Raw genomic sequence first — 15,615 nt, 5'->3', positions numbered from 1 at the left:
GGATGATGTAATAGTGGTAAGAAAGGTTCTAATTAGAACCCTTCTTCCTATCTATGAAATTAGAGTGTCTACTACTCAAGAAATGAGATTTGATCCAAATAACAAGAGAACTTTGGATGCTCTAGTTGGAAGGTTGACAACATTTGAACTAAACAACTATGATAATTATACTCTTAGTTCTAGCAATCTTGAGTTTGCATTTGAAGCCAAGGTATCACTCAAGAAGAAAGTCTAAAATTCTAAAAGAAATCAATTTGAAAGTGAAGATGAAGATAGTTCTAATAGTGATCTTGAATCCATTGAAACATTACTTGCAAGAAGGTATCCAAAAGGCAAAAGAAAGTATAAAGGTAAAATTCATTTAATCTATTTCTCTTGTGAAGAAGTTGGACATATTGTTGCTAGGTGCCCAAATAGAGAAGAAAAAGATGAAAAGAAGCACAACAAGTTCAAAGGAAAGAAGGATTTCAAAAACTACAAAGACTACAAGGACAAAGGAAAGAAATATTGTTTCATAGCTAAAGATTCAACTAGTAGTGAAGATGATGAAATGGTATCTATTGTTGTAAAAGATGAATCTAATGATGAAGGAGATAAAATGACACTTATCTCTCATGTTAGTAAAAATAATGCATGGATTATTGATAGTGTCTGCTCACATCGTATGACTAGTGATAAATCAAAATTTGAATAGATGGAACATTATGATGGTGGTTTTCTTTGTATTTGGTGACGATTGAAGGGTTTCTTACTGGTTCTTCCCTTCATGAACCATTGAACCAGGTTTTATTAATATATATATCTAAGTGGTATACCACTTTTTCGCCGAAAAAAAAAAAAAAACATTATGATGGTGGTAGTATGAGGTTTGGAAATAGTTAACCTTGTTGTATAAAGGGAAAAGTTTGTATCTCACTAACCAATGAACTTAGATGTGACAATGCTTACTAGGTTGAAGGACTAAACTATAATCTACTGAGTGTGGCATAGTTGAATAACATTGGAATCAAGGTGGAATTCATGAATTGGAAGGCCAAAATACTAGATAGAAAAGGAAATCTCGTTGGGTTTGGCAAAAAAAAAAAGGTAATATGTTCTACCTAGATCTTAGTGAAAGTAAATGTTTTATTTCTTAAGTAGAAGAAAGTTGTTTATGGAATAAAAGATTGCATCATGTAAACTTTCATAATTTGGTTAAGATAAGAAAAAAAAGAAAGAGTAAGAGGTATTTCTACTCTGAGAAAATCTGATATGGGTCTATGCACAAATTGTCAAATTAGAAAGATGGGAAAGACTAGTTTCAAAATCAAGAACTATCATTTAGGAGAAGTATTGGAGTTGGTTCATATAGACCTATGTAGACCTATTGGAATAGAGAGTTGCAGTGAAGATAAGTATTTTATTCTATTTTTGGATGATTATTCTAGAATAATGACTATAATGTATCTATAAAAAAATTTGAAGCTTTTCAAAAGTTTAAGTGGTATTTGGCATGAGTAGAGAAAGAAACTAGAAAGAAACTAAAATGTTTGAGATCAAAAAAAGGTGATGAATTCATTTCCAATGAGTTCAATTAATTCCACAAAAATGGAATTAAGAGACAAGTATCAGCCCCTAGTACACCTTAGCAGAATGGTATAGTTGAAAGAAGGAATCGATCCATCATGGATTGTGCAAGAACCTTAGTAATAGAAAAGAGTGTTGCAATCAAATACTAGAAGGAAGAAATTTGTATTGTAGTGCATACATTAAATAGAGTACAATTCAAGAAAGACTCAAATAAAACTCCTTATAAAATATGGTATGGCTACAAACCGAATGTAAGTTACTTGAAAGTATTTAGTAGAAAATGTTATGTCTTGAAGGAATTTAGGAAAGGTAAATTTGATGTCAAAGGTGATAAAGGCATATTCCTAGGATACTCCTATAGAAGTAAAGCATCCAAGTTTTTGAATCTAACTACTCAGAAGCTCATAGAAAGTGCACATGTGAGAATTGATAAATTTGTAGAAAAGAGTGCAGAGGAAAGCAACAAAGAACCTAAGGATTATAGAATATTTGTTTACTATGAACCTAATACATTACCAAATTTATTTGAAATTTGGGAGGCCTCACCTCCCAAGTCCCCAAAATCTCCAAAAGCTATTGAGTTGCAACTAGTGCAACCTAAGTTATAGTCTGAAGGACCCAAGTTGCAATTAGAAGCTATCGAGCTAGTACCAAAGCAAACCGAGTTTGATGAATCTAAGTCATAGACAGTGGGACCAAGCTTGATATAGAAGATCACGAAGAGGTTTGTGGAAAAAATTCTAAATCCAAAGTACCTTTGTTAGTAAGATATGTCATAAAGCACCATACACCTAATTAGATCATAGGAGACAAGTCATATGGAATATTGATAAGAAACATATTGAAACGTACATGTTTTCTTGCTGAATTTGAACCTAAAAATGTTAAAGATGCTTTAGATAATAAAAGTTGGATTGAAGCTATGAATGAAGAAATATAACAAATAGAGAAGAATAAGATTTGGATTCGTGTTCCAAGACCCAAGGATACAAATGTAATTGACACAAAGTGGGTATTTAGAAATAAGGTAAACGAAGATGGAGAAGTTTCAAGAAATAAAAAAAGGTTACTATGTAAAGGTTATTCTCAAGAAGAAGGTATTGACTATGGTGAATATTTTGCTCCTGTTACAAGATTAGAAGGTGTTAGAACTTTACTATCATATGTAGCACATAGATGGATGTAAAATCTGCATTCTTGAATAGAATTCATGATGAGGAGGTCTACGTTGAACAACCTGAAGGTTTTTTAGATCCTAGCAAAAGAGATATGGTCTTCAAATTAAACAAAGTGTTGTATGGTCTCAAACAAGCTCCCAAAGCCTAGCATGAAACACTTCATAACTACTTGATAAAGATTGGTTTTCAAAGAATAAATTATAACAACATTCTATTTATCAAAGAAGGACCAAACAAGAAGATTTTGTTGGTAGAAATATTTGTGGATGACACTTTATTTATAGGAAATGATGACTTATGCAAAGAATTTTTAGAAGAGATGAGTAAAGAATTTAAGATGTCTATGTTTGGAGAGATAAGATTCTTTGTTGGATTGCAAATCCAAAAGAAGAAAGATGGTATCTACATTACTCAATCCAAATATATTAAGGAGATACTAAAGAAGTTTGGAATGGAAGGTTCAAAGCATGTTAGAACACCTATGTCTATTGGACATAATCTTTCCAAAATGATTATTCCAAACAAGTAGATCAGACCACATATAGATCAAGGATTGGAAAATTATAGCGTCTAGTGCATATAGGGCTTGATATTGTATTAGTAATCAGTGTGGTGGCAATATTCTTAGAAAATCCCAAAGAAAGTCACATGATGGAAATCAAGAGAATCATGAATTATTTGAAAGGTACTGAAGAATATGGTTTATGGTACAAAAAGAGAGGCAATTTGGATTTGAAAGCATTCACATATGCTAATTGGGTAGGAAGTGTTGATGATGGAAAGAGCACAAGTGGTGGAACATTCTTTCTTGGTAAAAGACTAGTGTCTTGGACAAGCAAGAAGAAAATTTGTATTTCTCAGTCCACAGCAGAGGCAGAATATGTGGCAATAGCAATTAATTGTTCCAATGTTGTTTGGTTCAAGAAACTATTGGCTAGTATGAAGATAGAAATCAAGGATCCAACGGTTATATTCTATGATAACACCAATGCAATTAATATATCCAAGAATCCTATGATGCATACCAAAACCAAGAACATTTCTATAAAATATCATTTTTTGAGAGAATTGGTACAAGATAAAGAGGTAAGATTGGAATATGTGAATGCTAAAGAAAAAATTGTAGACATATTCACTAATTCATTACCTAAGGATACATTTTTTATATCTAAGAGGTAAGTTAGGGGTTATTCCCCTATCTAAAGATCACTAAAAGAAATTTAGTGGTGCATCAACCAAAGCATGTTGAAGATTACTCAGTTGATGTAGTATTGACAAAGGCACATTGAAAATGAATTAGTACATGAGGTATATTGATATTCATTGAACATTGTCTTTGGCATGAGATTTCAAAGAGGTAGTAGTTCATTTTCATATCTCACATAAATTTTATCACTTCAAGAAATGACAAATAGGGAGATATCAAAAAGGAGAACTAGGTCTAATATCAAAGGAGGAAATTTTTCTATCATAAGAAGATGTTGAAGATAGAGTTTTGCTAAAAGAGAGAGAAATTGAAGATAGAGGGAGTTCACACTAATATAGGGAGTTCTCAAGGATGAGAATTAAGATGAAACTAAGGATATGTTCCTTACTTCATTCTTGTTCTAAAATTTCATCGTATTATGACATGTTCTATTGCCATCAATGCCAATGAGAGGAGATTGTTGAAAAAAATTGTGTATTGTGTATTGTCTTTGATGTTACACAAAATTTCATATCATTGCCAGTTAGTGTATGTTGAGCTCACTTGAGTGTTGAAGATAGTCTCCTATGTTTATTGAGCATTCCAAATTTTGCCTAGTTCAAAAAATAGTGTCTACCGAGTTCACTCGAGAAATAAAGGAAAGTTTACAAGAGTGTTAACCAAGCTCACTTAGTTAATGAAGGAAATATTAGATGGAACCAGTGTTAACTGAGCTCACTTGGTTACCAAAGGAACTTTGTGAATATGGAGTGTTAACCGAGTTTACTGGGTTAGCACGAAAAAATCATTTTGAGTTAGTGTCTACCGAGCAGGGTTTTCTTGTTTTGGCATATTGAATTCAATTGAATTATTTATTGGTTCTAGTCAACTGAGTAGATGAATATTAATTATTCTAAGTTTTTTCAAGCTGACTTAGCAATGTGTAAGATATAAATATAAGGTCAAGTTGAGGATTGAATGTGTGGAACATAATAGAAGATTTGATGATTCTAAGAAAAAGCAAATTATAAGGATAAGAAGAATATCCTTGTTGAGTTGTAAAGATACATTCGATCATGAAGGATCAAGTATACAAGCTAGAATTGATATCTATAATTAGAAATTTACTTGTATCAAAAATTAGGTCATCTCATTATTACTTTCTAACCATTGTAGTAGTGATCTAAATCTCTTAACTAAGTTGGCTTAACTATTATTTATAAATCCTCTAACAAGTTGGCATTTCTAAATTGAATTGTCTAAAGACCTCTAACAAGGCCACTCCTAATAGGGTGATTAAATCCTCTAACATGGTCACACCTAACAGTGTGTTTTGTAACCTTTAATAGGGTTGGCTCCTAATAGGGCTCATTTCAAAAGAGTGAAAATCAATAACTAGTTGCAATTGGTGGTTTTTCCCAAACTGGATTTCCATGTTAAATCTTAGTGTCAATTGTGTTCATGATATTTATTTTATGTGTATGTAACTAAGTTATGTAATTTTAATCGCAAATAATATCTTAACATTTTTCATGTTAAGCAGTTACCAAATTATTTCAATGTTTACTTAGTTACAACATTTTCTAGTGTAAGTTGAGTGCATGTGTGTTTGTCAAGTTACAGTAGAATATAGTTTAATTAGAGTTTTGATTTGTATTGATATCTAAGGGATTTGGGATTTATTTTAGTGGTAACTAAGTCACCCCTCCCCTCTTAGTTACTCCTCTTATATTTCCAACACCATTATGGTAAATCATGAATTTACATGACTCCTTGAATCATAAGAAAAACATACCAAACATACAACCTAAAATAGATTGCAAATGATCTTTGTGCTCTTTTTTCACAAGCCATAAAAGATTACAAATAACATGAAAATGAGACAAGATTTAGACTGAAGATAAACTTGTTGTTGCACTTTTATTCATTTCCTTGAAAGAAATACACTAGAATGCATGAAATTACTCAATAAACTAGAACTATTTGTATTCTTATTAATTGTTGTTCATTACATGAGAGAAATTTTGAAGAATGGTGGAAACCTAGCCAAGAACTTTCTTAGAGAACTTGGAAACCAACCCTAAAGAAAGAGAAGATAAGAGAATATAAAGAAAGGAAGCAATCCCTGTAGTGCCTCTCCCATTTGACTTTTGTAAGTCGTCCTGATGGATGCAACCTTGCTGATCTTTTGTCACAATGGATCATTATTGTGACCCTAAGTGGTCTACACCGTTGAGGTGTTTGGATTTATGTTTCTTTATCAATTGCGTTGATTATGCTTCTGACTGATCGTTGAGATTATGATGTGATTTTTGGTTCACTGAGGTTTGTGCCAGTGGTTACCAGGATCGATGTGGTATCATGAGGTTGTTCCATGATTACCCTGAGATGTGTGCAGAGATTGCACTATGTTCTTTTACCATGCTACACTGGACTGGGTTCCTGTAGCAGTGGTTAGTCATGTTTATGACTATGTTTGCTTATGTGTTTTAAATGCCCTTTTAATGCAAAGTAATCAATCATTATTAAATGCTTAAGTAATTAGAATGGATTGTTCATGTTGATTTATTTGGTTATGTGTTGCAAGCATTTACCTTGTTATATTTTTGATCTGAGAGATATTTGTTCTTATGTGATGATTTACATTTGAGTTCACCTAAGGGTCAAATGTTGCTCTTTGATTCCAGTATCATAGATATTAGACTACTATGCTATTCAGTTAATCATATTGCATGATGATGCCATTTTGAGATGATAGTGTGTTTTACAATGTTATCTGGTTATCTGGTATTTGGACATACCTCTGATTTTGTTATGTGATGGATTTAATGCTATGGTTATTTACTTCATTCCTGCGTTGCTATGCCTTTTGCGAATGTGAGTGATGTAAATAGATTATTTTAATATAATTAAATAAATGGTTAAATTAGGTGATTTAATGCATTTATTGCTTCGGCTATGTTATTATATGCAATTGCACTTGATCGTGTTGTTTAGTGTGCAGGATTATATCCCTGGCAGTGGCACATGGAGTTAGTGATTCAGCCATTCATATTTTACCAATGTCGTCCTTATATGGCCGACGTATCCTTTATTAAATGTTTAATTTAAACCTTTTGGTGATTATTAAATCCGAACTCATTTGCATTATGTGATTAGACCAGTAAGCGTGTTTGTGCATTTTAGAGGTTCACATTGTCGCGAATGTTGTTTAGGTGATTTTTGTGTTTTTGAGTTTTCGGGCTTTTAATTGATTTATTTTAATTTTTGGCAGCTTTGCCATAGATGAATTCCTATTTATAGGAATAGCCTGTTTTCATTTGGGTCGATTTGGGGTTTAACTAGATTGGCTGGTTAAATGCCCTAATCGATTATTTGCCCAAAAAGTGAATAAATATCCAAAGAAGAATTTAATTCCTCACTTCTCACTTTCAAATTGGAAAGTTGGAGAGTAAAACCCAAAATCCTCTTCATGAGGATTTACTGTTTTGTTCGTTGTGGGAGCTACGGGCGTGGGATCGTCGCGAGGTTGGGCTCGTTGGATCCAGCTCGGGGAAAGCTTGGATTGTCACAATTTTCAGCTACTTCTGCGAGATATTTATTTTATGGTTCAGATTCCCGTTTTGCCCTTTTGGCTGTGAGGTAGGGCTTTTCTGTTTTATTGTTTCTGCTTCGTTTCTGCTTCTATTTTTGGTAGTCATTTGTTTGGAGGCTGAGAACTAGTGTTCCCCTCTGTTTCTGTATGCTAGTTCTACTCGGTTGGGCAGGTATGAACATTTCCCTATTTTTTGGGATGAGGGTTTGGGATTTTGCACCGTTATGCTGGCCGTTTTTGCATACAGTGTCCATTTTCATTTATTTTTGGATTTTTGGGGTTTTTGAACCCAAAGGCCAAATGGGTTTTAATTTTGTAGTTTACCAAATTTTTGGGGTTTTTACCTCGTTTTGCGTGGCACCCTATTTTCTAGAGTTTTCTTGGCACAATGTGGGTCGTGGACTTGGATGATCTGTTTGGATATCAGTCAAACCACTTTTGCACTATTATGTTGCATTGGGATGCATGTTGCATTGGGATGCATGTTGCATCCGTACTCCTGATGTTGTGTTCGGTTGAGTGATTTTACACCTATTGTGGTTTCTTTTGGACCTTTGCTTTTGTTTCGTGAACGCTAGGATTCGTGTAGAATCCATACTCTTGAATTGAGGCCGGTTGAGTAAGTTCATGACTTTTGGTCTTGTTACATCATTGGGATTCGTGTATAATCCATACTCTCGAATTGAGGTCGATTGAGTGATTTCATGATGTATGTATTTTTATTGGCTTTGGGATTTGTGTAGAATCCATCCTTCCTGTGTTTCTTTCAGTTGGGTGTTTTCTTTGCATTTTGTTCTCATTCCTGTCCTTGTGTTATGATCTTCATGATGGTAGTGTGCTACACATGAGTACGTACGCATACATTGTTTGGTGACTTGCGAGGCCCAATCTTCCGTGGATTTGTCGGAAGTTATGATCATTGGGGTTGGGATGGGAGTATGCATGCCCACAAGCACTTGTCGTAGGATGAGCATGGGTAGGGTAGGGTAGCATATGGAGGGGGCTTCTATCTCATAGATTGACGATCATGGCGTCATGGGTTGGCAGAGGAAGTTTTATATAAGTGATAATTAAATCAAATGTGTGACTGGTAATAAAACTTAAGATAATAAAATGGTACTTTTGTGTATTGGCCTTCCATTGAGGGAGTTGAGCTACACAGTGTATTGGCCTTCCATTGAGGGAGTTGAGCTACATAGATCCGAGCTTGGGCTTTTTGATGCCAAGCGACTCTCCATGATGTCAGCCCCTACTTAGTAGCCTTTTGAGTGTCTGACCAGGACCTGTACTCCTTGCATTGTCTTAGGTTCTTGGTTGCAACCATCATACTGTCTGGCGTGAGTGTTAGCCATGGATGTTGTGTTTTATGTGTGTTTGTGGTTGGATCATTATCTCCATCAGCATGGTGGGTGTGGACCTATGGGTGCCACGTGGTTGGGAGGTGTAGCTACCTTCACCATTGCTAGGGATCGGTGTACAAAGATGATCTTTTTTCCTAGTGCGACCATTGTTGGATGTCTTCACTTGGTACTTCAGGTTCTAGAGTATGCTTTCTTGTGATTTACGCTTTCATTGGGATGCTTTTATATCATGTTTAGATGATGTTATTTTATTTGACGCATTCCCTTATTATGATGTTTAGCATATGATTAGATGATGTCATTTGCTTTAGTAGTATATCTGTTGCTTACTGTTGTTTAGCATGTGATAGGTGATGTTATCTACTGTAGGATTATCTTATGCTTTTCTACTAGCATGTTAGATTTCTTTATGCTTATATTGTTGCATGTTTTTAGTAGTGATGTCCCTATTACGACAGTACCGACGATTTGGTCGGTGGCTTGGGATGTTACATGCAGGGGATGGCTAGGACCCACGATGGTCTTATGATGCTATTGATGGTTGGGAGGAACCACATACTTAGTTTGGTTGTTTTGTTCCTGAGATGTATTTATGTACATTGCAGTGTTGCTTTTGTTCTCTGCGATGTTTATTTTCAGTGTGTTCTATGCTACTGTAGTTTAGATGGTTTGATGTTTTTCATTCTGTGTTGTTCTTGCACTCTAGTGTTCATTCCTCGAGCCTTTGTGGATCCGGTACTCCCCAATGTGGAGGTTCTTTTGTTGGTTTTTCCTTGTTTTTGAGTTCTGGAAGTGTTTTTACTTTCTATGGGTGACATTTGTTCAGTATTGTGTGACACTCATAAAGTATCACACGCCCATAGAAAGAATGTCGTACGATACTATAAAGTGTCACACGCATTATTGAAGAAGTGTCGTACGACACTGGAAGAGTGTCACACGACTTTATGAGAAATGTCGCGCGATACTTTTCTAGTATCGCACACCTTCTTGAGAAGTGTCACACGCAGTAAGGGAGAAGTGTCGCCCTCCCTTAGTAAAAAGTGTCGCATGGTTTTTGTGAAAACCTGCGCGTGCCATCAGCGGGCACTTTTCTTCGTGATTTGATCTTTTTGAGAGTGGTTTTGGATACCCTTTTGGGCGTTCTTCGAGCCTATGTTGTTGCATTTTGTATTCAGGAGGTTTTCTTTGAAATTCAATTTTTGGGTTTCTATTGTAGTCCTTCGGGGTTTAAAATATATCGTTTAAGTTTAATTCCTTATACTTAAGATATATTTTAATATATGTGACAAATCGTTTGAGATAGGTTTCAGACCTCTCAGAGATAAGTTATGGATTCTAGGAAATTTCAGGGCTTCAGAAATCCAGACTTAGCCAATTTTCAGGGCTTCAGGATTTCAGGCTTAGCCAAATTTTGGGATTCTGCATTTTACCCTAGCTTGGTGTTTTGTTGATGAGTGGTTGTTTCTTGTGCCCTCATCATGTGTGTTGTCTTTTTTGGCTTTGTTTGTGTGTGTCAGTTTGGTAGTGGCGTTCGGAGATTCATTGATTGCCAGGATTGTGTTGAAGTCTTCCATTGCGATCTTTGTGATCCCTGTATGATGTTGTCTTGTGCATTCATACTTGTAAAAAAAATATATATCTTGGCTTGATTTGAATCCTTGTTCCCAAGGATCTCCGGGTGGGGCATTACAATTCCAGATCAAATTAGATGTTGCCATTTGTCCACTTAAAAATCTTCCATTCGTTGATGCAGAATCTCTCTCCCTCTCTCTCTCTCTCTCTCTCTCTCTCTCTCTCTCTCTCTCAAAATCATATATGATCTTTTTTGCTAAAGAATGCATGAAAATATCTCCAAAATGATAGAAACATGTAACTGATTAAGATGCTAGATTTGATTTTAAGACAAGGGGGAAAACACCAATTAAATGACCTCTAGAGGAAAAATGCAATTCTTAGAAACATTTTCCTCCAAAAATGGAACCAATAAATTTTAATATATGCCTCTTAACTGACTTTGATGCCCAATCATGAAATTTTTCTCATTCTACTGAGAATGCTACCGCCCCCCCCCCCCACCCTCCCCCTGCCCCACCATTTTACAAATATTCTTGTAGCTCTTACCACTAAATACCTTTGAATTTTCTAATCTCATCTTGTTTGGGTTCCAACAATATACTACACTATGTATTTCTAATAAAAAATACCCCTCTAGCATGCATTTGAAAAATTAGGTCACATGACTAGGTTCATGTTGGAAATATTCAAGACTATGCTAAGTTACTAAGAGGGGAGGGGTGAATTAGTAACTTCTGAAACTTTACCAATTTCAATTATTAATCCAATAAATCAATTAACACTTTATTCATCACATTTGATCTATAAGAAACTGAGAACACAAAAGCATCCATAACACTTGAACACAAAGATTTGGTGACCATGAAACCTTCCAAATAGAAAGTAAAACTGGCGTGGGGATGATATCCACAAACTTTAGTATTGTAGCATAAAGTCAACCTATTAAGGCTTACATTGATCACTTCTAATGATCTACCCTATTAGGAGCAATTATGATTGCTAGGTCCACCTTGTGAGAGGATTTACAAACATACAATGAAGTATGTACTCAAAAAAGAGATTTATAAAATATTGTTAGGTCTACCTTGTTAAAGGATTTTAACCAGTTCACCTGTTAGGATGAAGCAGTAGATCTCTGATTTGCAACTGATTTTTTCGATAGGGATTCCTTAGTGTACTGATCACCGTTCTATGATAGATATTTCTTTGTTGCTCCTTATACTTTTATGACCTTTACAATTCCCTCTTTATTTGTTGCATTCATAACTTGAACTTTTTGCATCCACATTACAATACATATGCTTACACACTCACATTCTTACTCATTGGATATGATACAATACATTACATATATATACCAATCCAAATTACAAAATTACAAAGTCAACCATGACACAAGTTAACACAAATATTACAAAGTTGGCCCGCATAAAGATACTTGGGTTCTGAAGACTGACTTGGTGAGGTTCTGATACTTAGCATCCACTGTCAATGCTTGGCATTGTCATGCACTTGGTAGATGTAGAAGCTCCATCTATACTAATCACTTTCAAGTAGTCTTAAACTCAGTCTACACTGGTAACTCAATAGATATTGTACAACTCAACAAACATTGAATTACTTGGTTATCATAAAGTAGCTTGGTTAAAACTGGCTTTGCATCACATGAACTACAAACTTGATAGATTCTACAATGCTTGATAACCATTGATAAACTCAGTGTATAATGAAATGCATCGTTTGAACTACTAGACTTCACACTGACTAAATCTACTCAATAACCACTGGGATTAGTCCAAAGGGCTCGGTAGCAACTATAGAGCTTGGTGGCTAGTGAATTACATAACAAGCACTATAGACTATTCAATGAGCTCGATAGCTATACAAAATCAAAATAAGTGTGTGTCACTAATAAAAAACTTGACTAATATGTCAATATTTTAGAGCTTTAAAATTCAAAATCAAATAAAATGATATAGTCTAAACTATAGAATATTTTGAAATCATTTAAATTTTTGAAACTCATTGATTGCACATTAAATTGTTTGAAGAAAAATCAAATAAAAAATCATTTTTTATGATTTCATATTATGCCCCTCTTTTCAATCTAGTTCAACCTCCTATTGACCACCACATAACTACTACGTGTTAGCTCCTCATTACCAGATCTACCACATCATCATTGTCTTGTCAGTAGACTCTGCCACATGTTTCCTCCTCAAAAGTTCGCAACATTAACCTTTGACTCCACCTTAACCTGAGTTACCGAATGACTAACCTCATTTTTTAGCTTCATAGCTTCATCTCCAAACAATGTAGTTAGCCTTGTGATTGCATGATTGGATGCCATATGTCATCTTGGCTGATGTCATCCTTCCTTCTCTCTATCTATGGCTTTGTTCAAAATTTTGCATATGTCATCATTATATCATGGTTGTCCATCAACCATGGGCCCATCACACATGATCTTGTAGTATCAAAAGTTGAGTGTCTTTTTAGACACTTAATCTTTGAGTAGTATGGTATTTAAAAACCAAACAGTTCCCCTACCCAATGAATGTGGGATAATGCAACTTTACCATTCATTTGATTATTCCTTCTATGCGGCCTACCATTTTCACCATCTTCTTCCACCAAGGTTTTATGGTTTCATTCATGCTTTATGATTACATGGTACTCTTACCAAGGCTCTTCTACATGAGTGGATAGAGTGGGGAGGAATGGGAAACATGCCCAATGTGAAATGGATCTTTGGTCCAAGCATTTAGATTTTATGGCAAGCTCCAATCAAACTCCAACAACAAGCTATGGTTTCTGCACAACAATTAAAAGCATTTCAAAAACATTTCTTAAAAGTTTTTATAATTGAGTCATGGAGTAGAGGAGAAATTAAATGTCTAAGAATTATGTATACTTGGGCAAACATTTGAGAATCATAGGTATTTTTCTTTCTTGCACAAAAGCTATTGAGACCTCATCATGGCAAATGATAAATTCAATTGCATCTAGACCAAGAGTGTCATAGAATGGAATGCAATATACTCATTGGATATTGCAAGCCTCTATGCTAATAATCCATTTGGGACAATTTACTCCATAAATTCCACAATGAACTCCCAAAACAATATCATAGCTCCTTATAGCTGATCCAATTTGAAATGATAAGTCATATGCTTCTAGATATGTTAGCCACACTTATTTTCTTACCTTTCCATTTTCTATCTCACTATGGCCTAGCATTTGGTTATGTGGTCATTTTTTAACAACATGGCAACAATAAGAATTCAACACAAGATTATGCATTCACTCTAGCTCTTTCAGCTATCATAAGGAGTCACACATCTTTAGGCTAGGCAGCTACACCATGCCAAACATGCAGGTCAAAGTGGACTTCAACTAAATGAAGACACACCTCACAAATGTTCTCCTAAGAAAATAAAAGGATCATTTTTTGGAAATATAGATGGAGTAACTAAGAAGGGGGGTGAATCAATCACCACAAAAAAAATCCACATATCCCTTAGATGTCTAATAAAACTAGTTACTATTGTCACTTGATAAATATATAGAAAATGTTGTAACTTGGTAGATGCAATGTATGTTAACTTTAATAGATCTTTAAGCATTCAAAATAATTAATATGCAATCACAAAAGAAATAACATGAACACATGAGACACTAGATTTAATGTGGAAACCCAATATGGGAAAAACCACCAAGTAACTAGCTACTAATTTTCACTCTTCTAAAGTGAGCCCTATTAGGAGCCAACCTGGTTAAAGGTTACAAAACACACTATTAGGTGTGACCTTGTTAGAGGATTTAATCACCTTGTTAGGAGTGGCCTTGTAAGAGGTCTTTAGAACAAGTCAATAGAGCTTTCACCTTGTTAGAGGATTCACAAATGACTGTTAAACAAACTCTATTAAGAGATTTAGGAATCACTGCTACAATGGTGAGAAAGTAACAATAAAGTGACCTAAATGAGATACAACTAAATTGTTGATAGAGATCTTTGTTCTACTCTACTAGATCCTTCCTGATCAAGAAAATCTCTATTTCTCCTCAAGGATATCTGACCATCCTTCAAAGTTTTCTCACACTTTCTTCTCCAAACAATCAATACACTTGCATGCTCGCTCATTACACAATAGAATTCTCAACTTGACCTTTTATTTATACCTTACAAATTGTTAAGGTGGCTCAATTACAAGTTATAATTACCAATCATTATTACCTTAGTCGGCTACAATCATTTCTTCAAATAATTAAACTTTATTTCTCAAATTAACAAAATCCTTCATTGGCTGACCTTACTCGGTAAAGACTATTCCTAAACTGATTTCCTATGTTAACCAATAAAAGCTCGGTTAACACTGGGAATCCTATAAAATCCTTTGGAGACTGAGTGAACTTGATAAACATTGACTTTCCTTTGTTAACCATGTGAACTCAATTAACACTAACTTTCTACCACATTTCCTTTGACACCCAAGTGAGCTCAGTAGACACTGTTTCCATAGAGTAATCTCAAAAATGCTTGGTAGACTCTAAAATTTGCTTTGCTAACCAACTGAGCTTGGTAAGAATTGTCTGCCAACTGATATGATATTTGTGTAACATCAAAGACAACACACAAATAGACAATTTTATCCAAGATCATTCTACCCCAAAATTTAACAATACACATCCCCAAATAGTCCTTAATGATAGCTTTCAAACTCTAAAATCTACTCCCTCCTTTACCATGGATTACAATCTTGGTCAACTCCCCTACAAGTTAAGTGATGTGTAGACTACTAGTGAAATTAAGCTAGTTCAAACTTCAATACCAACTTGGTTACATATTGAGCTTTCACAATTTGGCTTATGGCCATGGATATTTGGTTGTGGATATTACATTTTTTTCATTAATGGCTTGACACAACTTCATGCTTAGTACATCTTGCATGCTAACACTCTGATGGAATACTCAACTCACCAAACTGAGATAATAAAATTTTAGATCTAAAAAAAAAGGAGATAAAACCCAACTTAAATCTAAACTAAAAAAATCACTTATGTCTAAATTTCTTTCCCATACGGGTACTAGCATGCATCATAGGATTAAGGTCCCTTTGAATTCATTCGATCAACTTCATGTTGCTT

Source organism: Cupressus sempervirens, chromosome 8 (genome assembly GCF_028749045.1).
Source record: "Cupressus sempervirens isolate cs-2001-9-10 chromosome 8, ASM2874904v1, whole genome shotgun sequence".
Classification (NCBI taxonomy): Eukaryota; Viridiplantae; Streptophyta; class Pinopsida; order Cupressales; family Cupressaceae; genus Cupressus; species Cupressus sempervirens.
This window is presented reverse-complemented; position numbering follows the sequence as displayed.